The sequence below is a fragment of the Rhinolophus sinicus genome, linkage group LG09, assembly GCF_036562045.2.
Source record: "Rhinolophus sinicus isolate RSC01 linkage group LG09, ASM3656204v1, whole genome shotgun sequence".
Taxonomy (NCBI): domain Eukaryota; kingdom Metazoa; phylum Chordata; class Mammalia; order Chiroptera; family Rhinolophidae; genus Rhinolophus; species Rhinolophus sinicus.
In genome coordinates this window covers 37650101-37671649 of record NC_133758.1, presented here as the reverse complement: position 1 = coordinate 37671649, position 21549 = coordinate 37650101, and the positions used below count along the sequence as shown (strand labels likewise).

General features: G+C 40.1%; 1 protein-coding gene and 1 long non-coding RNA gene across 2 annotated transcripts in view; one reads left to right on the top strand and one right to left on the bottom strand.

Moving 5' to 3' along the window:
* Positions 1-21549, bottom strand: part of KCTD1 (potassium channel tetramerization domain containing 1) — a 168480-nt gene that overhangs the window by 140564 nt on the left and 6367 nt on the right. The window lies entirely within an intron of this gene.
* LOC141573154 (uncharacterized) overlaps positions 20319-21549 on the top strand; it is a 34937-nt gene continuing 33706 nt past the window's right edge. The window contains exon 1 of the long non-coding RNA XR_012498776.1: positions 20319-20438. This is a non-coding gene — a long non-coding RNA (uncharacterized LOC141573154). The remainder of the gene's footprint in view (positions 20439-21549) is intronic.

Below are 21549 nucleotides of genomic sequence, written 5' to 3'. Positions count from 1 at the left end.
AAGATCAGCACTTTACAATCCTCCATAAAAAGCCAGTGCTTATTTCTTTTTTTGCCATAGATGGAAGTTCTATATATCCTCTGCCCTCCTTGAATTCTTGCATAATTATTGCCTATTTCGAAGAATTAGCTTCATTGATACTGTCTTGGTCTCTAATTTTCAGTACTACAAAAAAAAGTTAGTCTAGCTATGTGTGAATATATGCATATGCCTTTGTTGTGATATTGTGATTTATAAGAAATATATACAGTAGTGGTCTTCATTCCCATTTCTAGCACAGAGCTCCTAAAACCATTGGAATTTCTTAAGTGTTGAGAACAATAACGGTGCCCTGTGTCATATTAATGAGGTGACCTTTGGACCTCACTGAAGGATAGGAGGCTGGTTGCCAGGAGAAGCAACCATATGATTAGAGGGTTGGAACTTTCAGTCCCATCCCCTGACCTCCGGGGAGGGAAGAGGGGCTGGAGGTTGAACCAATAGCCAATGGCTAATGATTTGATTAACCGTGCCTAAGTAATGAAATCTCCATAAAAACCCAAAAGGACAGGGTGAAGAGAGATTCTGGGTTGCTAAAGGTGTGGAGGTGCTGGGAGAATGGCTCACCCAGAGGACATGGAAGCTCCACCTCCTGTCCCCATGCCCTGTTCTGTGCATCTGTTCCATCTGGCTGTTCCTGAATTATATCCTTTTATAATAAACTGGTAATCCAGTAAGTAAATCTTTCTGAGTCTGTCAGCTGTTCTGGCAAATTAATCAAACCCGAGGAGGAGGTCCTAGGAACCTCCAATCTATTGCCAACGTGTCAGAAGCACAGGTGACAACCTTGAAATGTGACTGGTGTCTAAAGGGGAAGGGGGAGTTCCGTCTTGTGGGACTGAGCCCTTCACTTGTGGAATCTGATGCTATCTCTGGGTAGATAGTGTGAGAACTGAATCAAATTGTGGGACAAGCTCGTGTCCGAGAGTTGCTGATTGGTGTAGAAAAGCACCCACTCCCCCCACACACATTGGAATTGGGTGCAGAAAATTTTGGTTGTTTACAAACTAGTTAGTGTGCCTGAAGTAGACGCTAAACTCCTTTTGGATAGGAAATTGAACTGTGTGGAACTGTAATTTTTCGTCGGGTCAAAAATATCAAATATCAGCAATTTCATATGGTCCAACCCATTTTATAACATCATTTTTAATGATACTGTAGTCCAACTCTGCCATGAGCTATCCAAATGCATTGGTCATGGTTCCAGAAAAATTCCCTTTGTGGAACCTGGGCCCTCCAAGGAAATGCTCCTTTGTAATGAAACGTATCTGTGATCACCTGACTGTCCCCTAAATTAGTGGTGGTAGCAAATTATTTTTTAAAAATCATTATGCAATTTAACATTTGTTTGAATTTAGGCTTGGATGCTGCTTTTAAATTTTATGCACGTGACTGGTTTTTAGTGCTATGATTTGAGAAGAGTGATGTCTTTTTAGTGAATGTGTCACGTAGGCCCAAAATTACTGGCCACTTTCGATAGAAGTCATGACTGTACCCAATTACTCATGAAGGAGGCACCCCTAGTCATCCATTTTGGCCAGGAACTCGCTAGTGGAATTGTCTTCCTGTGCCTGACTGAACGAGGAGGACAAAGCAACGCTCCCCATGGATTCTGCTGCCATCCTGATGCCAGGATGATGAACTTGGCCCCCAAACCACTTCCTATCATACTATCTAACAGGAGTGGTGAGAATAAGAATTTTCCCTGGGCTCAGGGCCTCCTTGCCTTCCAGAATGGTAAAGTGGCTGTAGATTTTACTCAATGTAAAGGCATACTTTTCAGTTAATTGTTTATTTTTCATCTGGACGAAAACAGGTTACTCTTTGTACCTCACTTTTTTCACCTGTAAAACAAGGACCCAGACTAAACAATTTCTAAGGTCATTTTTAGCAAACACCATATGGCTGACCAGTGACTTTTCGTTGGTAAGGTGTTAATACACCTGTTACATACGTGCACGTGCGTGCACGCACACACACACACACACACACACACACACACACACACACACACCTTTTATTCATAACTCTGATTTTAATTATAATTTCCCATGTAACATCTCCATGCAAGTTTCTTTCAAAGAGTGAAAATAAATCTTTGTATGAGCAATACACATTTTGTGAACAACTTCATTACAGCTAAACCAAATTTCTTTTAACATGCCAAAGGCACCAAGAAGGACGACTTGAAAGTTCTAAAGGAAGAGTTTGCATTTGGAAAAAAAAAAAAAGTGAAAAAGTATCTGAGTGATTTCTTAAGTGGTGAAATCCCCCTTTTGCCCCTTTTCTTGAGTTTTAAAAATAGCATAAATGGAATCTTACTCAACTTTCTATAAGAAAACATACCTTTAGGCTGAGAGACTACATTAGAAATTTCATACTAAAGAATTATTTTTTTGGTGTGGGGGGAAGTGTGGGGTGGAGTTATAAGAGCCTCAAGATAGAGGCTTCTAATTAAATTGCCCTCTCAACCAGAACTGCAGAGTATACGCTATAATCACCACAATTCGGTTTAAATCTGGGACAGAATGATAATTTTGTTGGTTCAGAGGTTTTTAAACTATGTCTCATAACTGCTGGAGAGTTTCCGATGACTTTTCAAAGTTCTGCAAGGCGTGTGTATTTGCTGGGGGACCAGGGGACTTTCGGTAAATGAATAAATAAGAAAGATTTCACAGTCTCAGGAAGTTTAAGTAGGTCTCCGATGACCAGGAAGTGCTGTCCTTGTCTTTCTGGCTTTGCACATGACAACAAATCCACAACAGATTATTAGGGAGGATGTTTTAAATGCCTTCCCTACTAATGGTAATGGATTTGTCCTTATTCACCTGCACCCTTCATCCCAGTTTATCCGCAGGGTGGGCTTAGGAAGTAAAAGCTGATACCTGAAGTAGGAAAGGGGAAACGGATGTGACAGGTCCAACCCAAGAGCTTGGCCTCAGCCCAAGCCAATGACCTGAGCTAACCAGTCAAAGGCAAAACAGATCCTTCACTCATTCATTTACTCAATAATCTTGATTGAGTTCAGTGTACTAGAGGAAGGGGATACCGAGGCAGAAAAGATGCACAGGATCAAGAAGCTTACATTCTTGGGGTCTTGGGGGGAGTAGATGTTAATGGATACACTTAGACGAAATATGTTAATTAAAATTGTAATAAAAGCTATGATAGAAATGTCAAGATTTACTGAGAACGTAGAACACGAAAACAGAGCCTAGTTAAGCAGTGAGCCCAGGATAAGCTTCCCTGTAAAAGAAACATTTAAGCTAGGACCTCAAGGATGAGAAGGAAAGTTGACCATGCTGTGGGACCAGCATGGACAAAGTCCGGGAGGTGGGAAAGACATTGGCTCTTTCAAGGAACAAAAAAGGAGCCCCATCTGTCTAGAGCAGTGGTTCCAAAGTGTGGTCCATAAAACCCTGAGAGTCCCCAAGACCTTTTCAGGAGGTCGGCAAGGTCAAAACTGCATTCATAATAACACTGAGATGTTATTTATTCATTTATTTTTAATTAAAGTTTATTGGGGTGACAATTGTTAGTAAAGTTACATAGGTTTCAGGTGTACAATTCTATAATACATCATCTATGTATCACATCGTGTGTTCACCACCCAGAGTCAGTTCTCTTTCCATCACCATGTATTTGATCCCCTTTACCCTCATCTACCACCCCCCACCCCCGAGATGTTATTTTGTTTGTTTGTTTGTTTTTACTGTGTTGACATTTACACAAATGGTGCAAAAGCAAACAGTGAGTAAAACTGCAGGTATCTTACTGATAGTAAAGGAAGGCAATGACACCAAAAGGTAGAAGTGGTTACTGTTTTTCACTGCCATGCCCTCAGTTTTAAAAAATGCCTGTTCACTTAAGAATGTCCTTGACGAAGCAGTAAAAATTATTAGTTTTCTTAAATCTCAACCCTTGAGTACATGCCTTTTTAACATTCTGTGCTGCTAACTGGAAAGTATGTATAAAGCACGTCTGCTGCATACTGAAATATGAAGGTTGTCTCAAGGAAAAGCATTTGTGTAAATGAGTTGTGAGCTGTGCTAGCCACTTTTCATGGAATGCCGTTTTTACTTGAAAGAACAATTCAGACACAGCATTATTATTAAGACTTGGGTAACTAGCAGACATTTTCTTAAAAATGAATGGAGGATGCTTACCACTTCAAGGACAACTGACAGTATTTGTTGCTAAAGATAAAAATTAAGTCTTCAAGTAGAATTTTGGAAAGGTTGTGATCTGCTACGGTGATTTTGATATCTTCTCCATACTTATACTTTCTGATAAGATTGATGGTGATAATATTCTAGGTACCTGTCAGACAATATAATCACTAATTGTTCCACAGAAATTTATCAGAACCTCCTTTGTGAAAAACTGCATTTTATTTATAAATATAGATACAAAGATTCTAATTAGACTAAAATCAAACACCATATCAGCAAACCAGTTAGGGCTTATTTCAGGAATGCATAAGTATTTCAGTATAAGGAAACTAGTTAACATATCATTACTTAAATGAGAAAATGAATATGAGTTTTTATCAATAGATGCTTAAAAGATATTTGATTCAATACAGCATACTAATAAAACTCGGGCTAAAATATGACTATAAAAAAACCCACTTAAATATAATAAAAAACATTTCCAAAACCCCTCCACTAAATGTCTTAATGGCAACACTAAAACCATTTCATTTAAAATCAAGATCTAGACAGGAAAGCCTCTTATGACCATTACAATTTGATTGTGTCTTGGGAGATCTAGTGAATATAACGAAAACAGAAAATGAATAACTGGAATAAACACTTGAAAAGAGAAATAAATACTGTGTATTTTTGCTGGTATGAAAATCTAAGAGATCCTAGTGTTTTTCTTTTTAAATCACTAGAATTAATAAGAGAATTTAAGAATCAGAGAATATAAGATAAATACACATAAATTATTACCTTTTGTTTATTCTAATAATAAGCATGTAGAAATTGAAAAGGGGAAATATTCTATTCATAAAATAGTGAGCAAAAATATCAAGAAATACAGTTAATAATAAAGGTACATCTACATGAAGAAAACTAATCTTATTAAGGGTCACAAAATAAAGTTCGAACAAATGGAAAAAATACCACATTCTTGGATGAGAAGGTAAAATATTATACAATTATTAATTCTCCCAAAAGAAGTATACAAATATAATCCATTACAATTACAATTGCACAGTTTTCCTTTTTGGAGGGGGGAGGAACTAGATAAAATTATTTTAAATAACATAGGGAAGAATAAATGCTCAAGAACAACCAGGAAAAGAATAAAGAGTAACAGCAACAGGGGAATTGCCTTAGCAGACATCAGCGTATACTATAAAGCCATTATGAAACAAATATAGCATTGGTATGTGAATGAGAAATAAATCAGTGGAAAAGAAATGAGAAGCCAGAAATAGTCTTGTACATGAGAATTTAAGACACATTATACATCAAATGTGGTAGTTCAATTTAGTGGGACAATAATAAATTATTTAAAAATGATACCAGTATAACTGGCTATCTATCTGAAATAAAATAAAATTGCTATTATGTTTCATACCATATACAAAAATACATTCCCCAGAGATTAATGTCTTCAGAGTAAACAACAAAACCACAAAGTACTTCAGCAATATCTAGGAGACTTTGTGTACAATCTAGGGACAAGGAAACTTGAACAAGATTGGAAAACACAGAGACTACAAAAAAAAAATATGTATCTGACCACAATAAAACTGTGTATGGCAAAAAATATAAACAAATTCAAAAATATATATGATAGAACTGGTTAAAATACTTGTAATGACCAGTATTTATAATATACTATGTATATTAATTTATATAATGTAGAAATTAATTATATGGGAATAAATTATGTATGAATATAGGAATTAATTTATATAATATAGAAAGAGATTTTATAAATTGGCAACTCAATAGAAAAATGATCCAAGAACATGAAAAGGCAATTTACAGAAGCACAAATCTACACAGCCAAAAAATGTTTGAATTTGCCATAGTTGGCGAAATACAAATTAAAGTAACAACAGGACATCACTTAATGATCAGCAAGCCAGTCAAAATAGAAAACAATTATAATATATATTATTAGTGGAAATGTAAATTTTATAGCGTTTGGGGAAAGAAATCTAGCATTACCTATTAAAACTTAAAAATTCAGAAAAACAGATAAACTGTGGTATATACATGCAATGGAATATTACTGAGCAAGGAAAAGGGATTATTTTACATGCAGCAACATGGTGAAATCTCAAAACACACTGACAAAATAATATAGACACACAAAGGTCCAGATTGTGTGATTTGATATATTCCAACTTTTAGAACAGGGAAAACTAATCTGCAGCATTCAAACATATGTTATCAGGATGGTTAATTAAAGCACTATTCAGAGTGGCAAAATACTGGAAACAAATTGATTACAGAATGGGTAATTATAATCCATGTCAAGGACTAGTATACTGCCAATGAAAAAGAAAAAGAAAGGGATAGACGTATACCAGTTGGCTTGGAGGGAATTTCTACCAAGTATTGTTTATAAACAAGGTGCAGAAAAGCATAACAATATAATCCCATGTTTGTGAAACAATGACTCCCATCTCTATATCTAAATGTGTATATATGTATATATATGTGTATATGTATGGATGAAAATATGGAAGATACATATTAAGTATGTTAACATGGATTACAAGGGAAGGGGAATGGAAGAAGGAAAAGAAGGAAAAGGAAGCATCAAGCTAAAAGAGTAAAGGCTGAGCTAAAAACATACGAGGTGTGATCAAACAATACAGTGAATGTTTAAATAAAAGAAATTATTACAGTAAAAGACACATTGCCATTAATCCCCGTCAAAATACACCTCCTTGCTTCGAACACACTTAACCCATCGCTCTTGCTACTTTCTGAAGCAGTTCTGGAAGTCCTCTTTCGTGAGTGTCTTTAGTTGTGCTGGTATGGTTGTCTGAATGTCCTGAATTGATTCAAAACATTGACTTTTCATGGTCATTTTGACTTTGGGGAAGAGCCAGAAGTCGCACGGCGCCAGATTTGATGAATAAGGTGGATGAGGACACACCATAATGTTTTTATTTGACAGAAATTGCCATATACCAGAAGCAATGTGTGACACTAAGCCTTTGCATTGTGATCACAAAATACAGTGAATGCTGCTGCCAAGTGCCATCCAGCGGAAAGGCAGAAATCTCTAATACGGGAAGCGGTGTGTGGAACCTTAGTAACAGTGTGTAACAATTTTCAACTTGTTTGGTGCAGTCAGTCAGGTGTGAGCTACGGTTGAGAGCAGGTGTGTTTTAAAGTGTGCTGTAGATGATCCTCCATCATGACAACGCTCCGTGTCACACATCGCTTCTGATATATGGCAATTTCTGTCAAGTAAAAACATTACAGTGTGTCCTCATCCACCTTATTTACCAAATCTGGCGACTTCTGGCTCTTCCCCAAAGTCAAAATTATTTAGGACATGCAGGCAGACACCACAGCACAACTAAAGACACTCAGGAAAGAGGACTTCCAGAACTGCTTCAGAAAGTGGCGAGAACGATGTGATAAGTATGTTTGAAGCGAGGGGGGAGTATTTTGAGGGGGATTAATGGCAATGTGTCTTTTACTGTAATAAATTTTTTCTATTTAAATATTCACCATATTGTTTGATCATACCTCATAGTATATATGATATGATTATATTTATGCATCTGTGCCTTTAAAATCTATATTTATAGAGGATTACTCAAAGAAAATGTTGTCTATTTTGTAGATATTTTGAATTTGATCCTTGGATTAAAGCAAATCTTCAGAACTGTGTATTCAGACTACATCATACTGGTGCTTCTTTATTTTTACTGAATTGAACTTTAGCTTTCTCTATTTAGAAGAAACTATAGCTGTAAAGCTTAATTGACTTCCGCAAATGAACACAGCTAGAAAGTGGCAAACCAAGGATTTGGACCCAGGCAGCCTATCTTAGGTGCAAAATGTAAAGGGGTACTGACAAACTCAGAAAACGAGGGAAATAATAAATAATATTTTTTAAATGAAATTAATGCAACATTTAAACAAAAAGATCAAAATTTTCAATAACGACAAGATCTGACCCTGCACTTGCATGGCTCGGCCTCATTCCCCTCACTCTAATCCTAGCCCCCTTGGATCTTGTCTTTATTGAAAGTTTGATATTTTGCTCATAGATTTTTCATATTGATTTTTATTTCAAAAATATTGCATTAAAACATTATTTATCTTGCTTGCTGATTTTTTTTTGGCACCTCCTTATATGCTGTGCCCAAGTTAAATGCCTCACTTGCCTCACCCTAATCCTGGCCCTGCTTCTCTCTCCGTCATTAGGCAACTATGTGAAACTAAGCCAAACGCTGTATCTGAGGTTCAACTTTCTCACCTATAAAGTGGGGATAATCATTTCCCTGCACATTTCATAGGGCTGTGGTGAGAAACTAAGAAGATATGAATAAAATAGGAGTATTGCTTGTGGAATGTACATATTTTTGCTATCAGAGTTGCTCATGAAGGGATAAGCAAGCTGAATCCCCCAGACTTGGATATGCTCCCATGCACTTGGCCTGCTCAAACCCATTGCTGGAAAATCCCCTGTAATTCTAATCTTTGTTTGGATGGCAGGGGCGGTAGCCTTCATCAATTGTGCTGCCCTGTGTCTGAGTAAGTGGCACGAGAACATCTCTCTTAAGCTAGAGCAGTGCTTCTCTAACTTGAATGTGCACACAGATCATGGAGGATCTTGTTAAAAACCACATTCAAACTCTCTTGGTCGGGGGTGGAGCACGAGCATCTGCATTTCCAACATGCTCCCAGTCACCAGGTGACTGGTCCATAGACCTCACACACTTTGAGTAGTGAGAAGGTACTGGGCAGGACACACAGTGAATGGGTCAGAGAGATGGAAATGCACCAAAATAATGATAGGACACTACACATCAGCATGGCTGTGAGCATTTTAATCCTTACACTAGCCTTGTAAAGCGGGTTCTATTGTGTTGCTGCCTACTACCTAAAGACTACCAAGAACATACCTCTAGTCACACAAAGTTAGATGTATTCAGCTTGCTGCAAACAAGAACACATACCAAGGAACATGAGGGAGGTAGAGGGGTGTTACGGAATTTGGGCTTGTGCTGGGGGAGTCTCAGGAGGGTTAAGGGGTGGGGCACCGGTTCTGGCCTGGGTGTCATCCAGGCACAAGGGCAATTTGATGATTGGGCATCTTCTTAATTTTTTTTTGCCCAGGAAGACCAAGGATTAAAGCAGATAGAACTGCCACTATAGACAAGCAGTAGTCACACAAGTTAGACCAAAGAAGGGGGCATTAATTATGTTTGTGGTTGTAAAGTGTCTTTCTCTTTGTTTTGTGTCATACATAGTCATGAGTGGCCTTGTGGCTGGTTTATTCCAACACGGTAATGGAATGACCTTGTCTGATTATTGTTTTTATTCTGCAAGTGATGTTTATATTCCTTTCAGAGCACTGCAGCCAGCACTGTCCAGATCTGAGCAAGCCAGGCCTTGATCCAGGCCCTGTGCCACAGAGGACCCTTCACATTGGAGCAACTTCTCTGGAATTTTCTAAGTCCCTTCCCAGTGCCCGAGATTGGCCAAGTCTGGCAGTGCCATCATGCCAGGGTGCTCTGAGCCTGGACTGGAAACTCATGTGGGCTTCAAGCCCCATTTCTTACCTTCAGAGCACTTTCTGAATCTCTACCCTGAGCATGAGGTAGCCCTAATGCCCTGAGCAGCCCAGGATGTGTGCCTCCTGGGTCATCCCTGGCCCTGTATCTGGATACTTGTGCCAGGAGTGCAGCCTGTTCTCCTAAATGTGGAAGATGCATGAAGATTCCCAAGTACCATGCAGAAAAAGACATCAAAGACCATGTAAGCAGATTGTTCCCACTGGTTGATTCAGTGTTTCTTTTGCAGAACCGTGTGAGACTGAGCTGCCAGAATGGTGCTGACGTGCTGATTTGGAGTGCCTCAATTTTTCAATTTTTACATTTAGTAGTGTATTTATTTTTATGCATATTTTTATTTTTATTCAAAAAATGTTTCGCTCTATTGAGGTGTAACTGACAAAATTGTAAGATATTTAGTGTACATTGTGGTGATTTCATATACGAATACATTGTGAAAGGATCCCTTCACCCCGTCTAGTTAATTAACACATCTATCACCTCATATATTTACCTTTTTTAATGAGAACATCTAAGATCTACTGTCTTAGCAAATTTCAATTATACAATACAGTGTTATCAACTACAGTCACCATGTTACACATTAGATCCGCAGACCTTGTTCATCTTTTGTGTGTGTGTATGTGTGTTGCGTGTTATTAGTTTCAGGTGTCAAAACAATGCAATAGTTAGACATTTCACCCCTCACAAAGTGATAACCCCCTCCCCCAAGCTATTGTCCCTCTGACATCGTATATATCTATTACAATTCCATTGGCTCTATTCCCTATGCTGTACTCCATATCCCATGACTATATATATTAAATTATAGTTGACATACAATATTATTCAACTTCGGCTTCAGGTGTACAGTGCAGTGGTCAGGCATCTACACCGTCCATGAAGTGGTCTCCCTAATAAGACATGTTCCCTTCTGACACTCTACAAAATCTTTACAATATTATTGATTATATTCCCCATACTGTCTTTCATAGACCTTGTTCATCTTATAGTTGAAAGTTTGTACACTTTTACCAACCTCTCCCTACTTCCCCACACCCCACTCCCCACTCCTTGGCAACCACTTTTGCACTCTGTTTCTGAGTTTGACTTTTTTCATATTCTACTCAGATTTTTATATAGATGAGGCTCTATAAAAAATATTTGCCTGGGGCCCCACCCATCCAAGGATTGGACCCATCACAGCCTAGCTGGGAGCTGCCAGGGCCATTTTCTACCTTCTCAATTATTATCAACTCCCCTTCACCCCCATAAAGAAGAGGAAACTGAAGCAACTTCCCCATAATGCCATAGCTGGTGGGTGGTGAAGCTGGGACTCAGGTACTCTGATGAGCACGCTCCTGAGGCTGGTGCTCTAGCCCACACACTCCCTCGCCCACCTCGCCACCTCGGGTGACTCCAGCTCCATTGTCTAGGCTCTGTATACTGATGGTATTTTGAACATCGATGCTTTTCAAGGTGCTTAAATGGTCTTTAATGTCTTTTTCTGCATGGTACTTGGAAATCATCACGCATCATCGACATTTTGTTCTTTCCCTCCCTCCTCTTCCTGACTCTATCCCTCCTTTGGGCTGATATTGGTCAGGGGTCCCTTGTGCTCCTCTGGAACCCCAGTCTGGATTTGTCACAGGATGATGGAAACACTCCAGAGCATTAACCTTGGTTTTATGTGAACACCAGAGACTGTGAACAACTAAGAATGTTCTCTCAAATGGCACGGGGCCTATCCAGATTGCTGGGGGTGGTTCTGAGGTTAGCTGTGAGGAGGAGGTGCCTGCGTGTGGGCAGGAAAGCACAATGTGTTAAAATCTTCTATTATGGGGGCAGCCCACCTAGTGTGGTCACCCTTCCCCCTGCTGATTTCAAGAACTAGAAACAGAATGAGGGTGGGCCATGACTAAGAGGCTCAGCATCCTTTCAGCAGCGAGAGGTAGCCCTGTAACTTCTGTGGGATGAGCCCTGTTTTCTTCAGTTGGAGAAGATTCCAGAACACCAAAGTATAAGGAAGGCTCCTCTGTGCGAGTCCAGTGGTCAATCCACCTTATAGGCAGTATCTACAGTGGAAAGAGTATTGACTTTGGAGTCTACTGACGTAGGCTGGAATACCGGCAATGCCAGTATGTGAGCGATGCAGCCTGTGAAAGTTACATAAGCCCTTTGTGCCTCAGTGTCCTCATCTGAAGAGTGGGGATAATAATTCCTCCTTCAAACGGTTGTTGTGAGGTTTGAATAAGAGGACACCAGTACAGTGAGGTACCGAGTACGCTGTAGTAATTGTTATCATTCTTTGTGTCTTAGGCTGCTCTACTGAGGACAGTCTGAGATCATGGGCTGACTCTCCCCAGTGTCACTTCAAAATGTTAGGGGAATCTCTCCCACACATATGTAGTAGTTTGATTTGAAAAATTAGTTACAAATCAATCATCCGTCAATATATCCCAAACCTTTTGCACCCATTTTCTATTTTCAGCCTATCATGAAGTTCAAATGCTGTGCATCCTGCTGGTAAAACAGAAACTTGACTTGTCCAAAAACTGCCTCTCTCACAGTTCAATGATGAATTGGTCCAAGTTCACTCTGTTCCTAACCTACATAATTTCGTCGACACTTGAATATCTTCTTTTCCTTTTTTAACAATTTATTTATCTCTCAACAGTTTTTCTGGTAGCTTTAAGACTTTCTTAAAGTGAATCTGCAAGAACATTTCAGGGCTGAACATACCCTCCTGTTTTCTTTCTCACCCTCAGTGTTTCTGTTCTGATGGTGTTTTGTGGACTATTTAGGATGTGGAAGCTTAGCTAGCAGCCCTTGTTTTGGGGTCCCATGAATCTGGGTTTGAGTCATATCTCTACTCTTATCTGTCAGCTGTGTGACTAAGTGTAAGATGGGTGTGACATTAATACCTGCCACTAGGCTGGTGGGGGTCACAGAGCCCTTTTTGGGAAGTGCTCGGCAGGGCGGCACAGGGCAGAGCCCAGGCACAGGAGCTGTGGTGGCCCTGAGAGCTGTCTTCACTGGCCAGTCCACTTTAGAGCAAAGCCACATTTCCTCTGGCCTCAACTCCTGCCAACTGCCTCTTACCTGACATCCTGGCCTCCCCACACTACCCATTTTGCACACTTTTGTTCTTAAAATGTGACTTTAATTATGTTGTTCTTCTACTCAAAAAAGTGTTCAAAAATCCCTCTTGATTTATTTTGCGTTTAGAGCCCTGCATGGAATAGCTTCCCAATTTCCTCCCTTCCTCTTCTCACCCTCCTTTACCTCCACATCCTTCCACCTGTCTTCAAACATCAGAGGATCTTACAAATATCTGGATGCCAAAAGGACTGTGACCTAGCCCACAGGCTTGGGGAGTTCTCTGTCCAGTTGGCAGGGGATGTGACGAGGCCCAGAGAACCCAGGGAACCCAGGGGGAGAAACACAACACTGCCAGGGAAGCTGAAATCTGAACTGTCTCCATATGTGTACGGGGGTCCAGGTGGGGGTGTTTAAGTCAGAGGAGATGAAAGTTCTTGGAAAAAAGGACACAAAAAAGAGAAGATGATGGCAGAACACACCATTTGGGGGCAAAGAAGTCTGGAGAGGCTGACGCCAGGGGCATAAATGGGATAGTGAGAAGTAACACCAGTAAATGAAGCCAAGGTGCAGGGACTCCCTAGGCCAGCCCACGGTTTTGGGGTTAGCCCGGGGCAGTGGGAAGTTACTGAACTTTCCTAAGCAATGATGTAATACCATGTAACTTCCAAAGAAAAGATCAGTTTAATGATCATAAAAGGATTTTGTGGTTATTACAAAGAATTGAAAAAATATAGAAAATATAGAAAAGTGAAAATTAGAAAATAAACATCCTATGGCCCAGAGGTAAACATTGATGACATACTGTATTTACTTCTTAATCTCTTGTGACTACTGTGTAATGAGTAGTTACTATGTGCCAGGCTTACTATGTGCAAGACTTACTATGTGCCAGGCATTGGTTTGGCATTCTGCTACTAGAACTCTCCATAGGCAGTCCCGGAGCTGAGACTCATCTATTCACTTTCCTTTTCTCATTTCTCCACTGATCTCTATTGGTTGTCCCTCCATCTTCTTCACTCCCAATTAAAGACCATCCCCTCATTCTAGAACTCATGGTGCAGTCTTTTCTGTATGCCATGTTTGCCTATCCATTTATCTCTTTGTAAGTATTCACTAATCTGGTGGGATTAAAATGAGTATAGCCTGTTCCATGTCCTTTCTTGCAGCACGGAACTCAGCAATGTTTCACTAGTCCTCTAGACAACTATAATGGCAGGTGACACATCTCCTCCAAGAGCGTCACAACTTCATCTTGAGTTCCTTCAATCCTTGTAGGTTTCATATAGAGCCAAAAAGAATCCTTATTCGTGTGTGTGTGTGTGTGTGTGTGTGTGTGTGATGAGCAACAGTAATAATTATGATGACAATGGCATTGGTATTAGTAACTACCATTTTCTGAGCACTTAATGTAAGCCAGGCACTATGCAAAGTGCTGTATAGACATTGGTCCATTTAATCTTCCTTTCCCTGCCTGTTATTTTTCCATGATCTGTGAAATCTTGGGGTTGCTCTTAGATGACTGCAATGCTAGGTGGAAAGCTTTGGCCTTCCCTAAGAGGGTGTCATGGGAATAGACTAAGGAACTTTCCATGATGAGCACAGAAGCTTTGGAAGAAATTTCTGGCAGCAATGAAGTGACGTGACCCAATCCTGCCTTACTTCTACCTGTTATCGCCTCTCCCTCAGAAAGAGTGACTGGGGTCTGGATGCCACAGGTCAACTTGGGGAAGCAATGACACTTGAACTGCCCCCAGAGATCCAGTGCCTGTGGGGCATGTGTCTGTGACAATATTCTAATACATAAGCAATGCTTGATGAGATTCTAATTAAATTAAAAAGAGAAGACAAGAGTTCAGGAAGGAAAGTTTCCTTAAAAAGAATAAAGCATCTTCCCAATCTTGATTTTTCCAGTTACACTCCTGCTTAGGACTATTACCATTTCAATTGGAAAGTCGTAGAAAACCAACTGTGTTGATGTAGAAACATACAAAACAGAGCAATAACTACTCGCTATTTCCCTAAATTGTTTGAAAAAAACATTTAGTTGAGAAAATAAAAAAGGGAACTTCACTGAGGGAAATGATTGGATTCAGGAATGAGCAGAGATTAAATTTGTTGTTTTAGGTCCCTTAAGAGGCATGAAATATTGGAAGACTACAGAGGTTCCGGTCCCAAGAGAAGTTAGAACACCCTAGGTTTTGCAATGCTGCTGCATTTTGAAACAGCACAGGAACACACACTAAAATAAAAGGTGATTTGAAAAGTACAATCTGCGAGGGAGGGGAGGATGCCAGGGAGGTGAGAAGCCAGATTGAGGTGGACATGAGGCATGCAGAAGTAGCTGTGTGCTGGCAGTGAGGGGAGACAAGGGAAGCAGAAGCATGGGGCAGAGAGATTGTCTGTTTCATGTTGAAGGATGGCATCTTAGTCAGTTTGGGCTGCTATAACAAAATACCACAGACACGGTGGCTTAAGCAACAGAAATTTATTTCTCACAGTTCTGGAGGCTAGGAAGTCCAAGATCAAGGTTTTGGTGACTTGGTTTTGGCGATTTGGTGAGGGGTCTCTTTCTGGCTTGTAGATGGCTGCCTTCTAGCTGCACGCTCACATCACTTCTTTGTGCCTCAGAGGAGAGAGTGAGCTCTTTGGTGCCTTTTCTTATAGGGAAACTAATCTTATTGGATCAGGGCCCTACCCTTATGTACCCCCTTGACCCTTAACTATACCCACAAAGACACTATCTCCAAATACAGTCACATTGGGGGTTAAGGCTTAAATATCTAAATTTTGGGGGACACAGATGGATTGTTTTGCAAATGGTTGAAGGCTAAAGGGAAGAGGCCAGTGGAGAGAGGAAAGTGAGACACTGAGGAGGGTCAAAAGGAAAGGAAGAGAAGACTAGAGGAGCCATGGATGGGATTTTTGGTTTCAGGGAGTGGAACTCAGTAATTCATGAGGCCAGTTTACCTGATAAGTGGGAATGGGCTTGGAATTTGAGAAGAGTAATAAGATCCAGAACAGCCTCTGTGGGGAATGAAATAAATTAATTGGGGACTACTGTGCAATATCAAGGAACCAGCCAAGGAGAGTTAAGACGACTGCCATCCACATAACAGATTTAACGTCACCTTTTTCTGGAGGTCTCTACTGACCACACCTTTTAAATTTTCTGCATAGCACTCAATCATATCTTGATTAAGTTCTTATTTCCCTACTAGGATGGTAAACTCCACGAGACCCTCAGTCTTTTTGCCTTGCTCGTTGCTGTATTTCTAAGGCTTAGGGTAGTGCCTGGCACAGTAAAAACCAAAGAAGTCTCCACTGAGTAAACAGATGAATGGCTGCAATGGCACCCATGGGAAGAATTATGTGACATTCAGGCTCCCAGGATTAAAAGTGTGTGTGGGGGGGGTGCGAGGGGGTGTTATGCAGGACTGAGCTTTGACAAGGTGGAAATGACAGGGCCACATGATGCAGGAATTAAGGGTGCTCGTGAGCACACTGGGGACATGGTGGTCCATTGAGCCCAGGATGAATGAGGAAGGAGAGATGATAAGAGAAGCAGGGAGGGAGGGAGAGAGGGAGGATCACAGAGCTGGGAAAAGAGGAAGCAGGGAAGTCAAAAGGCAGGTTTAGTGGGAATGAGTAAGACTGTAAGATGCTCTGGTCAAAAGGAGAATGCTGGAGGGGGAGACAGCTGAGTCGGAGAAGTGCTAAGTGATGAAAATATCCAACTCGTGTCCATGGCAGGTGGTTGCCAATAGGAAGTGGAAGGTGAAAGGTACTGAAGTTTAGCCCATGAAGACATCATGAGGCAGGGCAGCCTTCCCTAATGTGTTCCAGGAATAGTAATTCTGAGAGTTGATTGGTATTCACAGAATAAAGGGCTTTGTGGCCAAATACGTTTCAAAAACATGAGTTAGAAAAACGATTCACATATTGTAAGGCTTCTACAAAGCCTTGAAAAGACTTTAAAAGAGGGTACAGTGTTTCCTAAATTTATTTGACTGATGAATTCTTTTTATGTCCCTCGAGGAGTATCTCTAAGGTTTACTGTTCCGTGTGAACACAGGTTCTCAAAGTGTGGTCCTTAGACCAGCAGCATCAGCATCCGTTCGGAACCTGTTAGAAATGCAAATTCTCAGGCTCCATCCCAGACCTATGGGTATCTAATCAGAAACTTGGGGTGGAGCCAGGTATCGGTGTTTTAACAAGCTCTCCAGGCAATTCTGATGCATACTGAAGTTCATAACCACCAAGCTAGAAAATACTTTGTAGAAGACTAATTCATGTTCATATTTGGGAAAGACTATTGGCTAAGGAGTGTGATAAGTCATTCATGTTAATGCTGAAGTCATATACTATGACTGCATGAGCTGAAATGGAGAAGAAAAATGTGTATCCAATAGTAATGTGCAAATGAAGATTGAAAAATTTAATACTAGCCTAATTAACAAATCACATCAAAATATTAATAAAAATGACTTTGCATTACCTATTCCTTTGGATTATTCATACTGTGAGGTCCCTCTCTTAGCATGAATCAAGAGTGGATGTCTCTCCAATATACTTTCTCAAGTTGTTGGTGGGGGGGGCGAGGGAAAGAAAGAGAAATGAAGTTGAAATTTATTTCCTTTCTTTTCCTTTTTCTATCCTTTGACAGAGTTACAAAAAAGTAATTATGAGGCCAAAAGGTAGACATCGGTGGAAATAAGAGACGATAGAGCATAGGGAAACTATATCATCAGCTCTTGAATAACCAAAAACTGACCCTAAGTACCTGTATTATATGTGTGTCTATATATATTCATATTTAAAAACTGATTTTAAAAGCAATTATTTGCAAAGAGCTTTATAAATAGATCAGCTCAGAAGTACTTTATCCACTTCCATATAAATGGTTATTCCATTAACACAAAGTTATCAAAAGGTGTAATTTTCAAGCGTTAAAAAAAGTATCTATCCTACTCCTTAGCAGAATAATTTGGAAACATGTTTATCATACATTTATAGTTTGCAGAAGAGCAGTAAAAAATAACTCAGATATATACATGCTTTGACTGTAAAATTAAAAAAAACAGTAAGACTCTTAACAGAAATCTGGGTGCAGGCTTTCAAAAGTGAAATCTGAATCTAAGTCTAAATCTTAAAGTGCATTTTGACTCTGAATTTTAACAGGGATAAAGAAACAAAGACACCCCCTACCCCCTGAACAATTATGTATAGCTAAATGATGGAGCATTTGAAAGTACTTTAGCTAGAAATATTCTTAGTTTCTAATGCATTTAGACATAAAGACATATCAGAAACGAAAGAATAACATTTGCTAAGATTTGCGTGGACACAAAAGCTTAATTGAAAGTAAAAATGATAAATGTCCCTGATTTCTTAAGGTGTAAATTTGTAGACCTTCTCTTCTGTCTTTCACTTACTTAGCCCTGGTTCAATGCTCAGCAATATACATGACAGGCAGGGTCCCCTCGACTCCATTGGTCATGAACTCTTGTGGCTATTTCTACCAAGTGGAGATGAGCTACTCTGCAGGTAGGTCTAGATTAAAACCTGTTTTTCCTATAGAAAACCACCTGCAGTTCTCATACAGTTAGTTTGACTTGGGCAACCTTAGAATGACCCATTTCTCTGATACTTTCATCTGTGAAATACAGTACTATACTGCCAGCCGCCGAGGAAAAGCTTCATTCTGAAAATCTGGCCCTCATTTAGAGAGTTGTCTGGGCATACTGCAGAAAGTTTAGTCCAAAGTCATTAGACTCCAGATTCGAAAACTTGCCTTCAGTGCCAGACTTGCAATGTCATTTTTGATCATAGAGAAGCTGAGTTAGTTCATACTGCAGGTGAATTTCTTTCACCGCTGTGTGTTCCTGGCTGTGCTAAGAGCTGGCCCCCAGGTAGGAGAGGAAGGCAATGGGCAGTGAGCGAAGCACCTGGATCTTGTTACCTGCTCGTTAAAAGATGAGTGATGACTCTCAGAAGAGGAAAGCAGTGGTAGACAGGAGTGGGACCTAACCCAATCTTTGCGGGCCATTCACCATTTCTGAAAATGGTTCTGAGGCTATAAATATCTAAGGGACCTGACATAAATTTTAAAGCGTAAGGCATTTAACATTTTTTCCCATACCTTATTTTATACAATTGGAACATAACCCCCATATACTGTACTCTCGTTGATTTATCTCTAAATAACTCTGACAGTTACAGAACGGCTCACCCTCTAGCACTTTAATATATTCGAGTCTTGCCATTAATTTGTTTTCCTGTGTTTCTTACAGAGTGGAGCACAGAGTAAACATTTTTTCTTTATTTGGTAAGATGGGGAAAGTAATAGCGTCCACCTTATAGGGTGGCTGAGAGGATAAGAGGCGTTAACATGTGAAGTTCCTACTAGTACAAGGAAAGTGCTCCATAATTACCAGCTATTAATAACAATCATTATTAATAAGAAGTAGAAGTGCCCGGGTTAAGAGCATAGACTTGGAAGCCTGAGTGCATTGTCCAAATCCTGGCTCTGTCACTCACCAATGTGACCCTGGGCAAGTTAATCTCTCTCTGCCTCCATTTCCTCATCTCAGAAATGGGGATACCAATATAGTACTGCCCTCATAGGTATTGAATGAGGATTTGACGAGACAAGGTTAAAGTCTTTAAAAAAAAAACAGCCTAGCACTGTGCTGAAGCATTGTACTGTTACATGTATCTAATTCTCACAACCCTCTGAGGCCCTTGTCATTCTCTCTATTCCAACAGATAATGAAACCAAGGTTTAGCGTCAAAACAGCTAACAGTAGGGCCACAGTTCCAAGCAACTGGAAGACCAAGCTCATTTCACCACCCCACACGAGAGGATTCCAGATGGGTCTTCAGTTGCACACAACACTGTTCCATTCCCTGGCAGCACTTGCCTGTTTAAGATAGGTTATCACCTTTACCAGTACCCCCGATTTCTAACTGGCAGCAAGTGCTCTCCAACCCAGAGCAGGTGGTAGCATTCTACACGCTGTAGGCTGATAGCATTTTTTTCTGTTGATTTGCTTAAGTGCACAGGAAAACAGACCCTTTACTTATTGTTAGTATCTCTGGCAGGAAGTGGATTCTAACAGAAAGCGCCTGCTTTCAACCGCCGCCCTACCCCACAGCACAGGGCGAAAGGGCGACTCCGAGGTGTGCATTCTTCCAGCTGACCCTATAGAAACCCCGTTTTTCCTGCAGAGGAGCCAAGGGGGGCAGTTTAAAGTTGGCTCAGACTTTTCCACTGAGGGTGGGGCATTCGTGAGAAACTTAAAAGACCAGAGGCTATTCTGAGAATTTGCTAGTGAATGTATACCGCTGCCATCTGCTGGATGGAATGGGTATCAGACCTGCTCCGTTGTTTCTTTGCTGTATGATAAGCAAATTCACTAGGGTTCAGAACCTAGCGGTTTCATCATTTCACAACATCAGTTCTAAATGTCTGCAGATTTTGGAAATCTCATGACAAGCGTGCACAGGAGGACCTTCCTGTGAGTAATCAAAGGTAAGCCGACGCTGTCTCTGAAGTAGCATCCCGTTTAGCATCAGTAGTTCCCCAGATTAAATTTGGTCTGTTCCCAAATGTTTGATCTACCGGTAACTGGTTAGAAAAAGCCATAACTATCAGGCAATGGCATCTGGATGAATTTGGACCCTCTTGTCAATGGCAAAAAGTACTTACCATCTGCCTTTATTCTTGTGTTCTCTGAAATTCTGTGTTCATGTATCCAATAATTATTTACTGATCACTTATCCTATAAGCCAGGCACTGTATTATGAACTGAGGAAGCAAAGATGAATAAGCACAGTCCCTGCTCTTAATAATATTAGATGAATATTTTCTCAGTGCTTACTGTATACCAGGCATACATCCTGTTATATCTCATTTAATCCTCAGAACAATCCTCAGATCTATTATCTCATTTACAATGATCTAATTATCTCATTTACAATATTCTCATATTATTGTCTCATTTATAGTCGCTATCTCATTTACAGTTCAGAAAAGTGAAGCTTAGAGAGATTAAGTAATTTACCAAAGATAATACAGTTAGAAAGAGCTGGAGTGGGATTTGAAGATGGGATAGGTATTTGGGGTGCGTAGGTAGAGGACGGACATATTGACAACGTGGACCAATGTACTTTTTTCCTCCCACATAGAGAGTCTGGTCTTTCGTTTTATACACATTTTCTGTTTATACACATTAGTTACAAATTTCCTGCAAAGTGAAAGTGCTACAAAACAGTAAGTGATGATAGCAGTAAATGCTTTGGAAAGATTTATCAGGAAGAATATCCTTTCCTCTAGTAAGCATTTGAAATCTATCTAGTTAACATTCTCTTCAGTTCATAACTCTTCTTAATAACAGCCTTGGTGTCAGCAGCAGGACTTGAATTGTTCTCAGTTCTTATTGGATAGAAAACAAATCCGTATTTTGGTCAGCATGACAGAGTATGTGTGAGCGAATGATTTGCTCAGCAAGAGCTTGAGAACAATTCAGATGTCTGTTTTCAACAATCTCAAACCACTGTTTATTTTTTTCTTTCTCTCTTGGTGTAAGAGTAGGATGCCGGTGCTGGTGGGGAGATACCAGGAGTGGATGGAAAGGAAGGGG